The sequence below is a fragment of the Malus sylvestris genome, chromosome 5 (assembly GCF_916048215.2).
Source record: "Malus sylvestris chromosome 5, drMalSylv7.2, whole genome shotgun sequence".
Lineage (NCBI taxonomy): Eukaryota > Viridiplantae > Streptophyta > Magnoliopsida > Rosales > Rosaceae > Malus > Malus sylvestris.
This window is the reverse complement of record NC_062264.1, coordinates 15,383,082-15,401,110: the sequence shown is the minus strand read 5'-3', so window position 1 is coordinate 15,401,110 and position 18,029 is coordinate 15,383,082. Positions and strand designations below refer to the sequence as shown.

General features: G+C 41.2%; 1 protein-coding gene across 6 annotated transcripts in view; it reads right to left on the bottom strand.

The window, feature by feature from the left end:
- LOC126620760 (AP2-like ethylene-responsive transcription factor AIL5) overlaps nt 1-18,029 on the bottom strand; it is a 41,728-nt gene that overhangs the window by 4,172 nt on the left and 19,527 nt on the right. The gene's annotated exons all lie outside the window — the stretch shown is intronic.

Sequence of the window (18,029 nt, the reverse complement as noted above, 5' to 3'; positions counted from 1 at the left end):
TGTGGATTTGTTGATGTTGTTGATCCAAAGGGCCGTTGGGGCTTGATCTTTAGGATGAATGGATGATGAACGATGAACACTTTCTTCAAGGGCTGTCGGGGCTAGATCTTGAATTAGTGGAAGTGCTTCAAGGGCCGTCGGGGCTTGATCTTGAAGGAGGGTTTGATGAAGAACGAATAGAGCTTTCTTGATCCTTCAGGATTCGCTTGGGAGCTTTAGAGTTTCAAAGCTTCAAGGTTTTGGTGTAATGTGAATTGGTGAATTGAAATGAATGAAATTGGCTTCTATTTATAGAATTCCAAAACTTGATTTTTTTTATTTAAATAATTAGATGAAATAAATCATTTCTACCAGGTGTTGACACGTGTCCTGTTTGATGACTTTTCTGATTTATTTTGATTTTTCGTTTAGTCACACGTACGTCTAAAATTTATGTGACACATGAGCATTGAAATTGTAACTATTGGTCAACATTTATTTCACCGAAATTTCAATGTCTACAAATGCCCCCACTTCAAGGCGCGTCGTATACATGTGCTTGTCACGTGTAGGAGATGCATTTTGAAGTTCCTTAATGTAGATGTCAATCCAAGGGCCGTCGATGCTTGATCTTGAATTGGGCTGGAAGTTTCTTCAAGGGCCGTTAAGGCTTGTTCTTGAACTTTGTTTGAAATTTCTTCAAGGGCCGTCGAGGCTTGATCTTGAAGGTTGAAATTGGACCACAAGGAGCTTCATGTGGTAGATGATCTTTGGCTTTGGTAGTGGATGAATTGGCACGTATTTGTTTTTGCGCTTGTTGACTTTCCACATCTTTGATCTTGAACTGGGTTGGAGGATTTTCTGGATTCCTCCAATTGTTGACTTTCCATAGCTTATTCTTGAACTGGATTTGATTCAAGGGTGGTGGACGCTTGATCTTGAATCGGACTTGTGATTTCCTCAAGGACCGTCGAGGCTTGATCTTGAATTTGGCTGGAAGCTTCTTCAAAGGCCGTTGAGGCTTGATTCTTGAAGGTTGACTCGAATATATGGCAAGCAGGCACGAGGTGAAGGTGACGACTTGTTGCTTTGTTCAATCTTTCTAATTCACACCTGAGCAGTTTGGTTAACGGTATGATCTTCAAGATTGATAGGCTATTCTTCCAGTTGGTGACTTGATCTTTAAGGATTTGATTCAAGGGTGGTGAATCGGCATGTGCAGCCCACAACGCCTAGCGAGTCGACCCAAGAATTTAAGGGTCAAAACGAGTCCACTACCCAGAGTGATTGCAACCCTGATGATATGAGATACTTTTGATTTTGAAGAAGTAGCGGATGAATCAGCACGTGCTTTGTTGTGCTTGTCTACACATGCTTCAATGTATCATTTTCCCTTGCCTTATCTGTTCTTCTAGAAGATGTGGTATCTTCTTTGGAAGCATAAGATGTTGAGACAATGGGTACTTCGAGAGCAGTGCTAGGTAAGCAATCAGGGAAGGGTTTCAGGCAGTTGGTTCCAGATCGGAAGATTGATACCAAGTGCTGGTTGATTGCTTTCTTTCTCCTTGTCCTGCAGGTAAGAACAAGCACAAAGAAAATGACAGGGAGAAAGTATGATATGAAATACTCTTGCTTTCGAAGAAGTGGTGGCGATTGGACAGCGTTGCACAGCGAGGCTTTGTTATTCGGTGATGGTGCCGTCAATATGTTGTTGAAGCTTCTCGAGCTTTTGGATTCAACTCAGACTCCTTCTGTTGGGTTGGTTGATTGTGCAGGGAAGGGGAAACTTGATTTTGAAGGAAATCAGCACGTTGTCTCCACATGCTTCAAGGTATCATTTTCACTTGCCTTATCTGTTCTCCAAGCAAAGGTGGCATCTTCTTCGGAAGTACATCAGCAGCTGAAGACGAGTACTCGAAAGCAATGTCAGGTAAGCAACTAGGAAAAGGTTCCAGGTAGTCGGTTCCTTACCCGGAGTTTGAGTAGAGGTTCTGACATATTGCTTTCTTTATCCTTGTCTTTGCAGGTAAGAACAAGGACAAAGGAAAGGACAGAGAGAAAGCATGATATGAGATACTCTTGCTTTCTACCCTGGTGATATGAGATACTTTTGCTTTGGTGTCATTTGTTTGCAAAGGTATTTCCGGAGAGAAAGAAACTTGAGTATTTCGAGAGGCTCTACTGGAAGTGCACTCTCGGAAGTGAGGAAGGGTTGGGCATTTTTTTACAAGTCTGCCCTACTATGGAGGACGAAGGTCGACATATAAAGGAATTTTCCAACAGCCAGCAGTGGCACTATTCCTTTACTCTTGTCAGCAACCGTTGGGTAATTGAAACTGTAAGATTCACACGTTTTCGACTTTGTCAGAAATCTTTGACAAAATCGCCCGTAATTTCTGCAAAGCTGAGGTTGCATGTGAAAGGTGCTGACAAGTCTAAAAAAGTCGATCTTTTGAAATTTGAAGGTCGGCCCGTGGTTTCTGAGCAGGCCCAACTTTTGAGAAAGCATGCGCCTCTTCGATTTCTGAGATGACGCCTCTTCGATTTTTAAGCATGAGCCTCTTCGATTTCTGATTTTTATAGAGGCAACAATTGTGTTCCAAAAGCACACTTGAGAGTTGCTGCTTGTAGAAGTTCCCCTCTTACACTTCTAAGATCTTGATCTATCCGACCTCTTCTTTTCTTTCAACATTTCTAAAAATGGCTTGCCCATCTGACCGTCGTCTTGACTTGATTATTGGGGAAGATGCTGACATGCATTCTCAAGAGAACATATGGCACCCATCCTTCGTATCCCCTACTGGTCCTCTTACGGTTGGGGACTTTGTGATGAAGAACGATATCACTGCTATGGTGGTTGCTAGAAATCTTCTCACCCCCAAGGATAGTAGGATCCTTTCCAAGTGGTCTAATGAGCTGGCTGTTCATGACTTTCTGGCCTTTAATGTTCAGTGTGCAGGCTTTGTATCAAATATGGGCCAACACCTTCTTGCTCGTACTCGCCAGGTCAAATCCTTGATGGCTGAGGTGGCGAGCCTTAAGCAAGAGATTAGAGGGCTTAAGCACGAAAACAGAGAGTTGCACATGCTCGTAAATAGTTATTCAACGAGCATGAAAAGAAAGCTCGACCAGCTGCAGGAATCCGAAGGTCGGATTCAGAGTGACCATCAGATGTTTGTGGCTTTACTCCAAAGGCACCTATTGCCTTCGTCTTCTAGAGTTTTATCGAGTGTTGAGGCTCCAAACAGTCAACCTCCGGCAGCTATTCTTCCTGGAGTTCCGCCGAGTGATGAGGCTTCACACGAGCAACCTTCGTAAAGGCTCCCTCCTGTATTTTTTTTTTCATATGTAAAATGTACATTTATGTAAATTTTCAGAGAAATCAATAAATGAGCCTTATTTCATTTTGTGTGTGTGTGTGTATGAATTTTTCGCTGTCGATGAGACTGGCACCATCAATATTTTCCTTCTTTTTCCCAATTTGCATGTCTGTCCCTTTTGCTTTCTGGACACCACCATCCCTTAACAAATGATGGCTATCATTCTCCTTTTTTTTTTTTTTTTTTTTATTATTTTATTATTTTATTATTTTATTATATTTTATTTTTTTGCATGGTGCACATGCACCACCAGAATTCCAAAACTTGGTGCGTGAAGCACCCAAATCCCTTACAATTTTTTTATAAATGATGGTCGGCCACCTTCTTTTGCTTTTCCATTTTTTTGTATTTTTTTATTATTTTCTTTGCATGGTGTTGGAAGCACCTAAATTTTGTAATAATATATACATATATTTTATATTTTCTTTGACATGGTGCATGAAGCACCCAAATTTTTTTTATTATATTATATATATATATATATATATATATATATATATATTTTCTTTTCTTTTCTTCACTTGGATGGACGAGTTGAGCCTATAAAATAACCATAGACATAACCTCCTTCTGTTGTAAACGTTCTTCTCTGCTTTGCTACTTGTCGGACTGGTGAACTTTGGAGCTTGGAGCTTGGAGCTTGTCACAGACCACGTGGTGTTGTGCAAAAGACTGTAGCTGGATTTTGTTGTGTGGTGCCTTTTGGTCACAACTTTCCTTGGTGGTGACGTTGCCATGCACATTGACCTTGCCACTTGCCGTGGGTGTGCATGTCTTATATATATAAAATATGATATGTCTATTTTTTATGCACAATGTATGTGCCCCCACTGATGGATTTCTTTGCAGTAATGCCAGGAATCTTTAATTTTAAGAAGGCAGAGCATGATGCCGTGACTCTCACGAAGCTTTCAGAGACGTGGTTGTTGGTGGCGGAGTGAGCAGGTTGCCTAATGCTTACTCCAGAGACTGCAACGGGGTTTTGCTGTGTAGTGCCTTTTGATCACAGTTTTTCCTCGGTGGTACGCTGCCGTGTGGTGCTGTGCAAGAGCCTGTAGCGGGGTTGCGTAGTGCAATTGCATAGCATTTTGGTTTTCTTTGCCAGTGTAGCATGCTTTTAAAGGACCACTCTGTAGCTGCCCTATTTGCCGTTCTGCTCAAGTTTTGTGGCTGATTTTTTTTTTTTTTTTGCAGTCATGGTATTTTTCAAGTGTTTTAAGAGCAACACCATCACCATTCTTGTGAAGGATGGCGATTTGCAAGATGAGGGGACAACATTGAAGCTTTACACACCACTGACTGGTCCTAAGGCGCTTGCTCTTCTCGCGAAAGACAACTCCATGCATATTAAGTCGTGGTCTTCCGAAGTATCTTGGGAGGTGGTAGACTTTGTTCGACCAAATACGAAGAAGAACGCGTGCATATTGAGGGTTTTTATCTTGAATCCTTCGCACCATGCTCATGACAATCATTCGGCCTCGTTTAATCTTCTTAGTGATCACATCCGCAGCGGAGCTATGGCTTGGAATGCTACCCTGTCGACTACTGGAGAGGCCGTCTTTGATGAGTTTTGTTGGGAGTGGCTTAAAGATGTCTTAAGCTGATCTAAAGATCTGCTTACTAACGTGGGCCTTTACCACGCTGTGTAAGCATCTTTGTTTAGTTATGATCGCCATTCTTCTGTCCTTCGTGCGTTCTTTGAGCATTGGTGTTCGACGACCAATACACTTCACACGGCGCAAGGGGAGATGTCAATTTCACTTTGGGATCTTCACAGGATAGGAGGCTTGCCCATCCAAGGTAAGTTTTACGACGAGGTCGTTCCCAGCTCTGAGGAACTTTCTCTTTGCAATAGCCAATGATTGCCTGCGAGTTGCCGCTGTTTGTTTTTGGCGTATCACAAGCTTTTCTAGGATGCTCAAGGTAAATCAGGCGTGAGGATTTCCTCATGGATTCGATTTTGGTACTGGGAGGCCATGAGGTATAAGAAGCCTTTGAAGAAAAATGGTAGTAATAAGACCACTAGGCCAAATGGAGACTCAGACCCGTCCGGTGTTATTGGCTTAACCAAGCGCCGTTCTTCTGACGAGTTGAGAGCGTTTGAGGATCTTGGCATAGCATCAGAGCATGTGGATGAGTCTTACCTAGCTGCTTTCTTAGCTTGGTAGCTTTGTAAGTTTGTTTTCCCAACAGGCGACGTCAACTTAGTTCGTTCTGGAGTTTTCAAAGTTGCTAGCAAGATGGCTGCAGGGGAGTCTTTTAGCCTTGCTATTCCGGTCTTAGCCAACATTTATAATGGCTTGAGCATTGTTTCGAACTCGGCAAGCACTGAAGATCGTGTTGCTGTGCTCCCTTACCACTATGTGTATGGTTGGTTGGGTGAATACTTTGGCACTCATTTTTCTTTATTGACTCTAGACAAGTTAATGCCTTCTTCGTCGACTGCAGCCAAGTTGGGGCCTTTGATGACGAAGTATTCTGGCATGCTCTCCGCGAAGATCCTTGATGATTTGCAGGCGCGAGCGCTATTTAAAAGTTGTGAAGATTTGAGGATGGACCCCTTAGCGAGAGTTGGCTTGGTGCGGCGAGGCATGGTAGACGAATCGCATCTCCACTTCTTAGACTTGTCTTATCTTATAAGTCTTCGCTCGGGGTTTGTTTCTTTGCGACAAGAAGACCAATGCATTGTTCAGCCATATAGTCCCCACCGTTTCAGCAGGCAATTTGGTTTTGTCCAAAACGTGCCAAGCAAGCTGAAGGAAAAGAATCAATCGGCATCCTTGCAAGCCGTGTATATGCATTGGGAGTCTTGTACCCGTGCATGTACAAAAGTTGTTATCACCCTGCCAGCCAAGGACGAGTTCAAGAGTAATCCAGTGACCCATGTTTACGTACGTTGGTGGTCAAAGGTACATTATAAGAACTTGGGGATGGCAAGTGGTACCAATCCTTCTCATTCAGACAATGATATGTTGAAAGAGGGTTGTCCTGTGGTTCCTATGCAACTGGCACCTCTTGATTGCGCTAGTGCGGCTCCCTTGCAAGATAGACCTGTAGCTTTAGCTCCTCAACACCCATGCTTGTCTCCTCGATATCCGGATGCTTTTGTAAAGGCGGGAGATGAAGTTGATTCGCACAAAGATGGATTTATTTTGCAGCAGCGTCAACAAGTTTTAAACAAGCCACCACTTGAGGGTGCTCAGGTTGGCAGCGATGTCAATTTTTGTCATAAGAAGAAAGAAGTGTTTAAGCCTTTTCAATTCGATGACCGTGTGCCATTTGAGAGAGATGTATGTATTTCCTTTTCTCTCGTGATTTCTTCTGCTTTCACCATTTTGGCTTTCGTTTCTAACATCTTTCTGTGTCTTCTTTAGGTTGGGCCTTCTTATCCTTGTGATTTGGCAACGGCAGATGTTTATTCCTATATGGAGATGCTATTTAGAGGTGACCTACCTACAGACAGGGAGATCGAGGATCCGCCTGGTGCAGAGGTTGTTCCAAATCTGCCGAACTTCCGAGTTTGCCATGTGTAGGTGAAGGTATGCAAGAACCCGTCATGCGTCCAACACCTTTGCCAGCTAGCTCTGAGATCTCTTTGAGAGGGCCAAACCTTAGCGGTACTGATATTGACACGTGTCACGCTATGATTGGCTATGAGATCTCTTTGAGAGAATGATCTCTATTTATAGAAGAGAGTTTCTAGTTTCATTCTGACATTGACACGTGTTGTGTTGTCATTGGCTTCTGATATTGACACATGTCACGCTATGATTGGCTTCTGATGTCGACATGTGTCACACTGTGATTGGCCTCCTGGTTGGAGGGAAACTCTTCTGGGTCCTTGACGGTATAACGTTGACCGGTGCTCAGTAGTTTCAGGATTGGTCAAGTATGGTACAAACAGTGTTCCCCTAAGTTCCCAAGTGAGGGAAGCTCCTCGATTGGGGACTTGCAAGATCCAAGCCATTGAGTAATCACGAAACTTCTGAGTACCGATGTGTGGTATCATTTTCACTTGCCTTATCTGTCTCATATATAGATGTGGCATCTTCTCTTGAAGTACTTTTCCTCCATCCAGGGATGGTATCTGTAACCGATGAAGATGCACAAGGTAATGTATCTTTAACCGATGAAGATGCACAAGGTAATGTATCAATTTCACTTGAAGCTTACTTGTAGTTTTGGGCTTGGTTAAGTGCGATACAAAACCCTATAGTAGGAGTCCCCCAAGTCGCCGAGCTAGGAGATTTGCCAAAAAAGGTAACAGACAAGGTAAGCAATCAGACTTCCAAGAAAGCAACCTGGATCAGAGGTTCAACTTCGGCTTCCGGTTGATTATTCTCCTTCTCCTTGTGTCGTGAACAGCAACAAGGATAAGGATAAGCAAATGGAGAAGAGATGATATGAGATACTTTTGCTTTTGAATAAGTAAATTTCCACAAGCTTATTCTTGAACTGGGCTGGAGGGTTTTCTGGTTTCCTCCAGAGTATAAGGCCGACTTAAGAATTTGAGGGTCAAAACAAGTCCATCAAATCAAGAGTGCGTTCGACCTTGATGATATGGGATACTTTTGCTGTTGACGAAGTAATAGATGAATCAACACGTGTTCTGTTGCGCTTGTCTCCACATGCTTCCTTGTATCTTTCTCACTTGCCCTATCTATTCCTCAGGCAGATGTGGTATCTTCTCTGGAAGCATAAGATGTTGAAAATGAGCACTCGAGAGCAATGTCAGGTAAGTAATTAGGCAAGCGGTTCCAGGTAGTCAGTTCTTAACTGGAAGCTTGATTCCAAGTGCTGACTGATTGCTCTCTTTCTCCTTGTCTTGCAGGTAAGAACAAGGCCAAAGAAAAAGGCAGGGAAAAAACATGATATGGGATACTCTTGCTTTTAATCCTGATGATATGAGATGCTCTTGCTCTGGTGTGGCTTGTTTACAGAGTTATTATCGGGGGGAAAAAAAGTTGAGTATTTCGAGAGACTCTGCTGAGAGTGCCCTCTCGGATGTGAAGAAAAGTTGGGCATTTTTTTATTTGCAGACCTACCTAGCTGTGGAGGATGGAGGTCGACATATATAGGAGTCTCCTTAACAACAAGTAGTAGTGCTATTCCTTTACCCTTCTTGGTCATAGCAAGGTAGTGGGAGCTGCAAGCTTCACGTGTTTTAACTTTGTCAGAGCACTTTGAAAAAGTGGTATGTGGTGTCTGGAAAGCTGATGTTGCGTGTGAAGATTGCAGACAAGCTTTATTTGAGGAAATCTGGCTCTCGAAGTTCGGAGAGCAATGCCTCTTCTGTTTTCAAACAAGCAATCCTGTCGGGGATCTGGCTCTCGAGATTCAGAGAACGATGCCTCTTCGATTTTTGAGAAAGCAATCATGTTGGGAGTCTGACTCTTGAGATTCAGAGAGCGGTGCCTCTTCAATTTTTGAGCAAGTAATCTTGTTGGGAGTATGGCTTTCAAGATTCGGAGGGCGGTGCCTTTTCGATTTTTGAGCAAGTAATCCTGTTGGGAGTCTGGCTCTCGAGATTCGGATAGCGGTGCCTCTTCGATTTTTGAGAAAGCAATCCTGGTGGGAGTTTGGCTCTCGAGATTCGAGGAGCAGTGCCTCTTCGATTTTTGAGCAAGTAATCCTGTTGGGAGTGTTTTCTCGATGTGAGTAAAGGTTGGGCATTTTTACCAGTCTGCCTTGCCACGGAGCACGGAGGTTGACACACACAGGGACTTTCCAGAAGCAGTGGTTCTATTCCTTTACCCTTGTGGGTAATGGTAGGGTAGCTGAACCTTCAAAATTTATGTGTTTAAACTTTGTCAGAGATCTTTGGCAAAGTTATCTGTGGTACCCGATGAGCTGCTGTTGCGTGTAAAAAGTGGTGCCTCTTCGGAATCCGAAGAATGATGCCTCTTCGATTTTTGAACCAACGGCCCTGTTGCCCTTTCTTTTATAAGGGCACCAATTGTGTGCAAGAAGTACATTCAGAGAGTTATTGCTTGTAGGAATTTTCCCCTTACTTCAAAGATTTATTGCACCTCATTTCTCCTTCATCATTTCTGAAAATGTATGGCCCATTCGACCGTCATTTTGACTTGAACTTTGGTGAAGAGGCAGTCGTGCCTTCTCAAGACAACATATAGCGCCCATCCTTCTTATCCCCTATTGGTCCTCTTACCGTTGGGGACTTTGTGATGAAGAACGATATGACCGCTGCAGTGGTGGCCAGGAACCTTTTCACTCCCAAAAATAACAGACTACTTTCCAAACGGTCTGATGAGTTGGCTGTTAAGGATTCTTTGGCTCTTAGTGTTCAGTGTGCAGGTTCTGTGTCTAATATGGCCTAACGCCTATTTGCTCGAACCCGCCAAGTTGAATCATTGGCGGCTGAAGTGATAAGTCTCAAACAAGAGATCAGATGGCTCAAGCATGAGAATAAATAGTTGCACAGGCTCGCACATGACTATGCTACAAACATGAAGAGGAAGCTCGACCAGCTGCAGGAATCTGATGGTCAGATTTTTCTTAATCACCAGAGGTTTGTGGGTTTGTTCCAAAGGCATTTATTGTCTTCGTCTTCTGGGGCTATACCGTGTAATAATGCACCAAATGATCAACCTTCGGTGCCTCCTCCTTCCGGGGTTCTGCTTCGTACTGAGGCTTCGAATAATCACCCTCTGATGCCTCCTCTTTCTGGGGCTCTGCTAACTGCTGAGACTTTTCCTGAGCAACCTTTGTGAAGACTCCTCTTGTTTGTTTATTTTGATTCATGTATATGTACATATTTGTAACTTATCAGAGATATCAATAAACAAGCTTTGCTTCATTTCAACGTATTGTGTTAAATACACCAAGACCTTCTTCACTAAGTTCTTTGAATTTTTCCTTTTGTTGAAGCTTGTATGTTGAGGTAGTGCTCCCTAAATTTCCCGAGTGAGGAAAACTTCTCGGTTGGAGACTTGAAAAAATCCAATTCACTGAGTGGTCGTGAGACTTCCGAGTATCAAGGTGCAGTAGCATATGGTAGAAGTCCCCCAAGTCTCTGGTCGAGGGAGTGGACGAATGAGGTGTCTTGCTAGTAGCCAAGTTTCCAAAGTAACAAAACTTCACCATTTTCCTTTCTAAGCGATAGCCCAAAACTCTTCATTCATATATATTTGTTATGAAAGTTGTTAGGCCTAAAGAAGATAAGGCCTAGGCAATTTTTTTTTTTTATTTTATTTTTTTTTTTTTGAATTTTTGAATTTTCGAATTTCTGAAAAAAAAAAAAATATATATATATATATATATATATATATATATATATTAAGCTTTATAGGTGAAGCTTTGTAGGTAAAGTTTTGATGTTGAAGCTTTCTTGGGTACCATTAATTGATTTTGCTTCATACTATCTTGATCAAGATAGTGTGAAGCTTTTGTAGGTGAAGCTTTTATGTTGAAACTTTGTAGGTGAAGCTTTTGTGGTGGGTGAAGCTTTTATGGGTGCAGCTTTTGTTGATGAAGCTTTGTTGGGCACCATGAATTGATTTTGCTTCACACTATCTTGATCAAGATAGTGTGAAGCTTTTGTAGGTGAAGCTTTTGTTGGTGAAGTTTTTATGGGTGACGCTTTTGTAGGTGAAGCTATTGTGGGTGAAGCTTTTGTAGGTGAAGCTTTGGAGTTGAAGCTTTGTAGGTGAAGCTTTGGAGTTGAAGCTTTTGTTGGGTACCATGAATTAGTCCCCTAAGTATTTTTCATGAGGCCCAGTTGAGGCTCAATATATGGTACATAATGAAGTCCCCCAAGTCTTCGGTCAATAGAGTCTATTGGCTGGATACTTCAAATTGAATTCATGTATGGGCCGAAGTGGTGGTTGTTCGGAGGCAGTATTTGTATACTCTGCACTAAAGCTTTGTAGGTGAAGCTTTGAAAGTGAAGCTTTGAAGCTAGAGCTCTGTAAATTAAGCTTTCGAAGCTGGAGCTTTTGTAAATGAAGCTTTTGAAGCTAGAGCTATGTAAATGAAGCTTTTGAAGCTGATTGACATGAGTGATGCTCGTGAATGTTTATGTTGATTGACATGAGTGATGCTCATGGATGTTGTCAGGAGTGATGCTCATGAATGTTAACATGAGTGATGCTCATGAATGTTGACATGAATGATGATCATGAATGTTTATGTATGATTGTCATGAGTGATGCTCATGAATGTTTTTGTATGAATGACATGAGTAATGCTCATGTATAATTTGTAGTACTAGGCGTACTTTTGATCACCTGGTTGGTGGAATGAAAGAGAGTAAGGGTTGTACATTTCATCACCTGGTTGGTGGCACGAATGGCTAGTTGCCAAATGATATTAGAGTACGGGTTGTACATATAAACACGGAAATTCCTGCGATGAACGAGACAAGAACACGTGTACAAAATAATATTTTGTATTAATGACTTTAGGGTTACAATCTCTCTCAAATTTGATCCTCTGATTCGATCTCCGTAAGGTGTTGATTTGTGGATTGTGATGCTAATCCAAGGGCCGTTGAGGCTTGATCTCGGATGAATGGTTGGAAGTTTCTTCAAGGGGGCCTTTTGGGCTTGATCTTCAAGAATTGTTGATGAACGAATCTTCAAAGGGCCTTTGGGGCTTGATATTGATGAACAGTTGATGGATGGATCTTCAAGGGCTTTTTGGGCTTGATCTTGAAGAACGGTTGGATGTGTGGATTTGTTGATGTTGTTGATCCAAAGGGTCGTTGGGGCTTGATCTAGGGATGAACGGATGATGAATGATGAACACTTTCTTCAAGGGCTGTCGGGGCTTGATCTTGAATTGGTGGAAGTTCTTCAAGGGCCGTTGGGGCTTGATCTTGAAGGTTGAGTTGACGAAGAACGAATAGGGCTTTCTTGATCCTTCAGGATTTCTTGGGAATTTAGGAGGTTTGATGCTTGAAAGCTTTAGAACTTCAAAGCTTCAAGGATTTAGGGAATTCTCTTCCAATTTGGGAGTATAGAAATGTATATGTGAATTTCTTCTTCAATTCCCCCCCTTTTGTGAATGAAATGGCTTCTATTTATAGAATTTTCCAAGGCCTAATTTTGAATATAATATTCAGATGAAATAAATTGTTTATGCCAGGTGTTAACATGTGTCCTGTTTGATGACTTTCTGATTTATTTTGATTTTTCGTTTAGTCACACGCTACGTGTAAAATTTATGTGACACGTAAGCGTTGAAATTTTAATTATCGGTCAGCATTTATTTTACCAAAATTTCGATGCCTACAAATAGTGGCGGATCCACAGTGGGGTCGTCGGGGTCGCACGACCCCTTGGAAACCATGGAAACAACCTTGAAGCTCCCATATGCGACCTCTTAGAGCTGGGGTCGTCGGGGTCGTCGGGGTCAGACTCGCACGCCAACTGTTCGACAAAAAGCCTGAACGAAGACTCGGCAGGAAGAGGAAGAAGAAGCAGCGCTCGCGCGTGCTTCTTTTTTTTCAAAACAGACGGGCAAAATGGCGTCGTTTTGGCCCAGGAAATTTTTTTAAATGACCTGGCCAAAACGGCGTCGTTTTGGGCCAAGCCGAACAAAAAAAAGAAAAAAGAAATTCCCACCGTGTCCCCCCCCCAGTCCCAGCCTTCCTACCCGACTCCTATACAATCAAAAGCCCCAATTTCTTTTGTTTTCTCATCCTCCAACCCTAACTCAATCCCCCCAAACCCTCAACTCCTCTCCTCCCTTGCTGCTGCCGCCCCCAAACCCTCAACTCCATCTCCTCCCTTGCTGCTCCCCTGCTGGCGGCTCCAACTCCATCTCCTCCCTTTGTTTATATTGTGAGTATTTATTTTGAATATTTTGTATATGTAGAATATATTTAATTAATTGAAATTCAATTCATATTTATTTTGTGAGTTTTTATTGTGAGTTTTTATTGATGGTTTGTTTATATTGTGAGTTTTTATTGGTTTGTTTTTATTGATGGTTTGTTTATATTGTGATTTTTTATTTTCATTATTTTGTATATGTAGAATGCAAGATGAGATATTTAATTTAATTGAAATCCAATTCATATTTATTTTGATTATGTTTATGGTTTGTTTATGTTGTGAGTATTTATTTTGAATATTTTGTATATGTAGAATATATTTAATTTAATTGAAATTCAATTCATATTTATTTTGATTATATTGATGGTTTGTTTATATTGTGAGTTTTTATTTTCATTATTTTGTATATGTAGAATGCAAGATGAGATATTTAATTTAATTGAAATCCAATTCATATTTATTTTGATTATGTTTATGGTTTGTTTATATTGTGAGTATTTATTTTGAATATTTTGTATATGTAGCATTATTATGGAACGGTTTTTTAAGAGAAAGTCATCATCGGGTTCGGATAGTTCGAATAATGTTGATAGTTCAAATACTGTTGGTAGTTCAAGAACTCCAAGTTCAAGACAAAGTCAGTTAGATGATGTTTTGGGTAATCTTCAAGCGGATCCTGGATTAAGAACTCGAATAATAGATTATGACGCTAATATGAGAGATGAGGTCCGAAGATTATATCTACAAAAAGGACCTTGTCAACCTAGAGGTCATAATTTCCCAATAACTAATATGTCGGGAATTAATCGACGTTTCATTCCCCAATGGTTTGATGAGTTTGATTGGTTGGAGTATAGTGTATCTAAAGATGCGGCATTTTGTCTCTATTGCTATCTCTTTAAAACCAATTTTGAACAAGTGGGTAGTGAAGCTTTCACTGGAGATGGATTTAAGAATTGGAAGAAAGGGAGAGAAAGATTTAAGATGCATGTTGGACCGGTTGGGAGTGTTCATAATAAGGCTAGAGAAGCTGCTACAAATTTGATGAATCAAGCTACACATATTGAAACGGCAGTGAGCAAACACTCTAACCAAGCTCGTAAGGCTTATCGCACATGCTTGATTGCTTCAATCAAGTGCACTAAGTTTTTATTGCGACAAGGTCTTCCTTTTCGTCGCCATGATGAAAGTGCCACTTCAAGCAATAGGGGAAATTACTTGGAGTTATTGCAATTCCTTGCAGATAATAATGATAAAGTTAGAGAAGTTGTGATGGAAAATGCTCCGGGGAATCTCAAATTACTAGCTCCTTCCATTCAAAAAGAAATTGTGAATTTATGTGCCCTTGAAACACTTGATGCTATCATGGATGGTCTAAAAGATAGATTTTTTTCAATATTGGTGGATGAAGCACGTGATGTGTCTGTGAAAGAGCAAATGGCTATGGTGTTGCGTTATGTGGATGACAATGGGCATGTAATTGAAAGATTTGTAGGTATCCAACATGTTACCGACACTACTTCAAGTTCACTAAAGGATGCTATTGACACATTGTTTTCTAGCAACGGTTTGAGCATTTCCAATCTACGAGGACAAGGTTATGATGGTGCTAGCAATATGAGAGGTGAGTTGAATGGCCTTAAAACAAAGATATTGAGAGAACAACCTTGTGCATATTATGTTCATTGCTTTGCTCATCAACTTCAACTAGCTCTTGTTGCCGTAGCAAAGAAGAATATAGACATTGCCTCTTTTTTTGCAACGGCTAATAGTGTGGTTAATCATGTTGGAGCATCTTGTAAGCGGCGTGATTCACTTAGAGGGCAACTTCAAGAAGAGCTTGTGATAGCTTTTGAAAATGATTGTCTTATAACGGGGCGAGGCTTAAATCAAGAAACAAGTCTCAAACGTGCTGGTGACACACGATGGAACTCACACTATGGTACCTTGATTAGCATCATTTCTATGTTTTCATCCGTGGTTCATGTGCTTCAAATGGTTATTGATGATAATCCCAATGAAAGTGCGGGTGAAGCAAATAAGTTAATGAGAGAGATACTTACTTTTAAGTTTGTGTTTCACCTTTTCTTGATGAAAGTCATATTGGGACTCACGAATGATTTGTCACAAGCATTGCAAAGGAAAGATCAAGAAATTGTGAATGCAATGGCTTTAGTGAAATCATGCAAGGAAAAGCTATATTGGATGAGGAATAATGGGTTCGATGCATTGGTTGATGAAGTATCTTCTTTTTGTGAAAAACATCATATTGATGTTCCTAACATGGAAGAGGCATTTATACTTCCAGGGAGGTCAAGGCGTTATGCTCCAATAAAGACAAATCGTCATCACTATCGTGTGGAGCTCTTTATTTATGTCATTGATGAGCAAATTACGAAGTTAGAGGATCGCTTTAATGAGGTAAATACCGAGTTGCTTATTTGTATGGCATGTTTGAGTCCGAAAGATTCATTTGTAGCTTTTGATAAACCAAAGTTACTTCGTCTTGCTCAATTTTATCCTCAAGACTTTTCGGATGAAGATCGTTTGGCACTTGAAGATCAACTTGAGATTTATATTCATTATGTGTGTTCCAGTAGTGATTTCTCTCAATTGGAAGGGATTGGTGATCTTGCAAAAAAATGGTGGAGACAAGGATGCATCAAGTATTCAATTATGTATATTTGCTCATTACATTGTCTTTAGTTTTACCAGTTGCAACTGCTTCAGTGGAGAGAGCATTTTCTGTCATGAATATTGTTAAGGGTCCACTTAGGAACAAAATGGGAGATCAATGGTTGAGTAATAGCTTGCTTGTTTATATTGAGAGAGATATTTTTCTTGTATTGAAAATGAAGCTATAATGCTTCGTTTTCAAAATATGAAACCTCATCGTGGACAATTATAGTTTGTAATATTGTTTCCATTATGAATTATGAATGAAAGTACTATGATTTCATTTTCAATATGTTTTTCCATCCTAAATTTTTATTTGAACTTTTACACTGCGACCCCTTGGGGTAAGATTCCTGGATCCGCCACTGCCTACAAATGCCCCCATTTCAAGGCGCGTCGAGGCTTGATCTTGAATTGGGCTGGAGATTTCTTCAAGGGTCGTTGAGGCTTGATCTTGAATTGGGCTGGAGATTTCTTCAAGGGCCGTTGAGGCTTGTTCTTGAACTTTGTTTGAAATTTCTTCAAATGCCATCGAGGCTTGATCTTGAAGGTTGAAATTGGACAACAAGGAGTTTCACGTGGTAGATGATCCTTGGCTTTGGTAGTGGATGAATCGGCACGTATTTTGTTGCGCTTGTTGACTTTCCATAGCTTTGATCTTGAACTAGGTTGGAGGATTTTCTAGATTCCTCCAATTGTTGACTTTCCACAAGCTTATTCTTGAACTGGGTTAGAGGATTTTCTGGTTTCCTCCAATTGTTGACTTTCCACAACTTATTCTTGAATTGGGTTGGAGGACTTTTTGGCTTCCTCCGATTGTTTGAACTTACTTTTTTTTTTATGCAGAGTTAGATTTGATTCAAGGGTGATGGACACTTGATCTCGAATCGTACTTATGATTTCTTTAAGGGCTGTCAAAGCTTGATCTTAAATTGGGCTGTAAGCTTCTTCAAGGGCCGTTGAGGCTTGATTTTGAAGGTTGACTCGAACTCATGGCAAGCAGGCACAAGGAGAAGGTGATGGCCTGTTTCTTTGTTCAATCTTTCTAATTCACACCTGCGCAGTTTGGTCAACGGTATGATTTTCAAGAGTGATGAGCGCTTCTTCCAGTTGGTGACTTGATTTTTAAGGATTTGATTCAAGGGTGGTGAATCGGCACGTGTAGCTCACAACACCTAGCGAGTCGACCCAGGGTCAAAACAAGTCCACCACCCAGAGTGATTGCAACCATGATGATATGAGATACTTTTGATTTTGAAAAAGTAGCGGATGGATCGGCATGTGCTTTGTCGTGCTTGTCTCAACATGCTTCAATGTATTATTTTCCCTTGCCTTATCTGTTCTTCGGGCAGATGTGGTATCTTCTCTGGAAGCACAAGATGTTGAGACAATGGGTACTTCGAGAGCAATGTTAGGTAAGCAATCAGAGAAGGGTTCTATGCAGTCGGTTCCTGACTGGGAGTTTGACTTCAAATTCTGACTGATGGCTTTCATTCTTCTTGTCTTGCAGGTAAGAACAAGGACAAAGAAAATGACAGGGAGAAAGCATGATATGAAATACTCTGCTTTCGAAGAAGTGGTGGCGATTTGACAACGTTACACAACGAGGATTTGTTCTTCGGCGATGGTGCCAGCGAAAAGCTATTAAAGCTTCTCGGGCTCTTTGATTAGGGCAATGAGGCTGAGCTTGGCTTTGATTTAGACTTCTCCACCTAGGTCATGCGGTTTTGCAGGGAAGGGCATCATGCTCATCATTGATCCTTCTGCTTTGATCTCTTGCAGTATTTGCCCCTCATGCAGGAGTGGAATGCAACCCTTGCATTTGGATGGTCTTTCAAAGCACTACTTCTCAGCGGCGATGAGCACTCGAAAGCAATGCCAGGTAAGCAACCTGGCAAAGGTTACAGGCAGTCGGTTCCTTACCAGGAGTTTGAGTGGAGGTTCCGACATATTGATTTCTTTATCCTTGTCTTTGCAGGTAAAGACAATGACAAAGGAAAAGACAGGGAAAAAATATGATATGAAATACTCTTGCTTTCTACCCTAATGATATGAGATACTTTTGCTTTGGTGTCATTTGTTTGCAAGGCTATTCCCGGAGAGGAAGAAACTTAAGTATTTCAAGAGGCTCTGCTGGGAGTACTCTCGGAAGTGAGGAAGGGTTGGGCATTTTTTTGCAGGTCTGCCTTGCTATGGA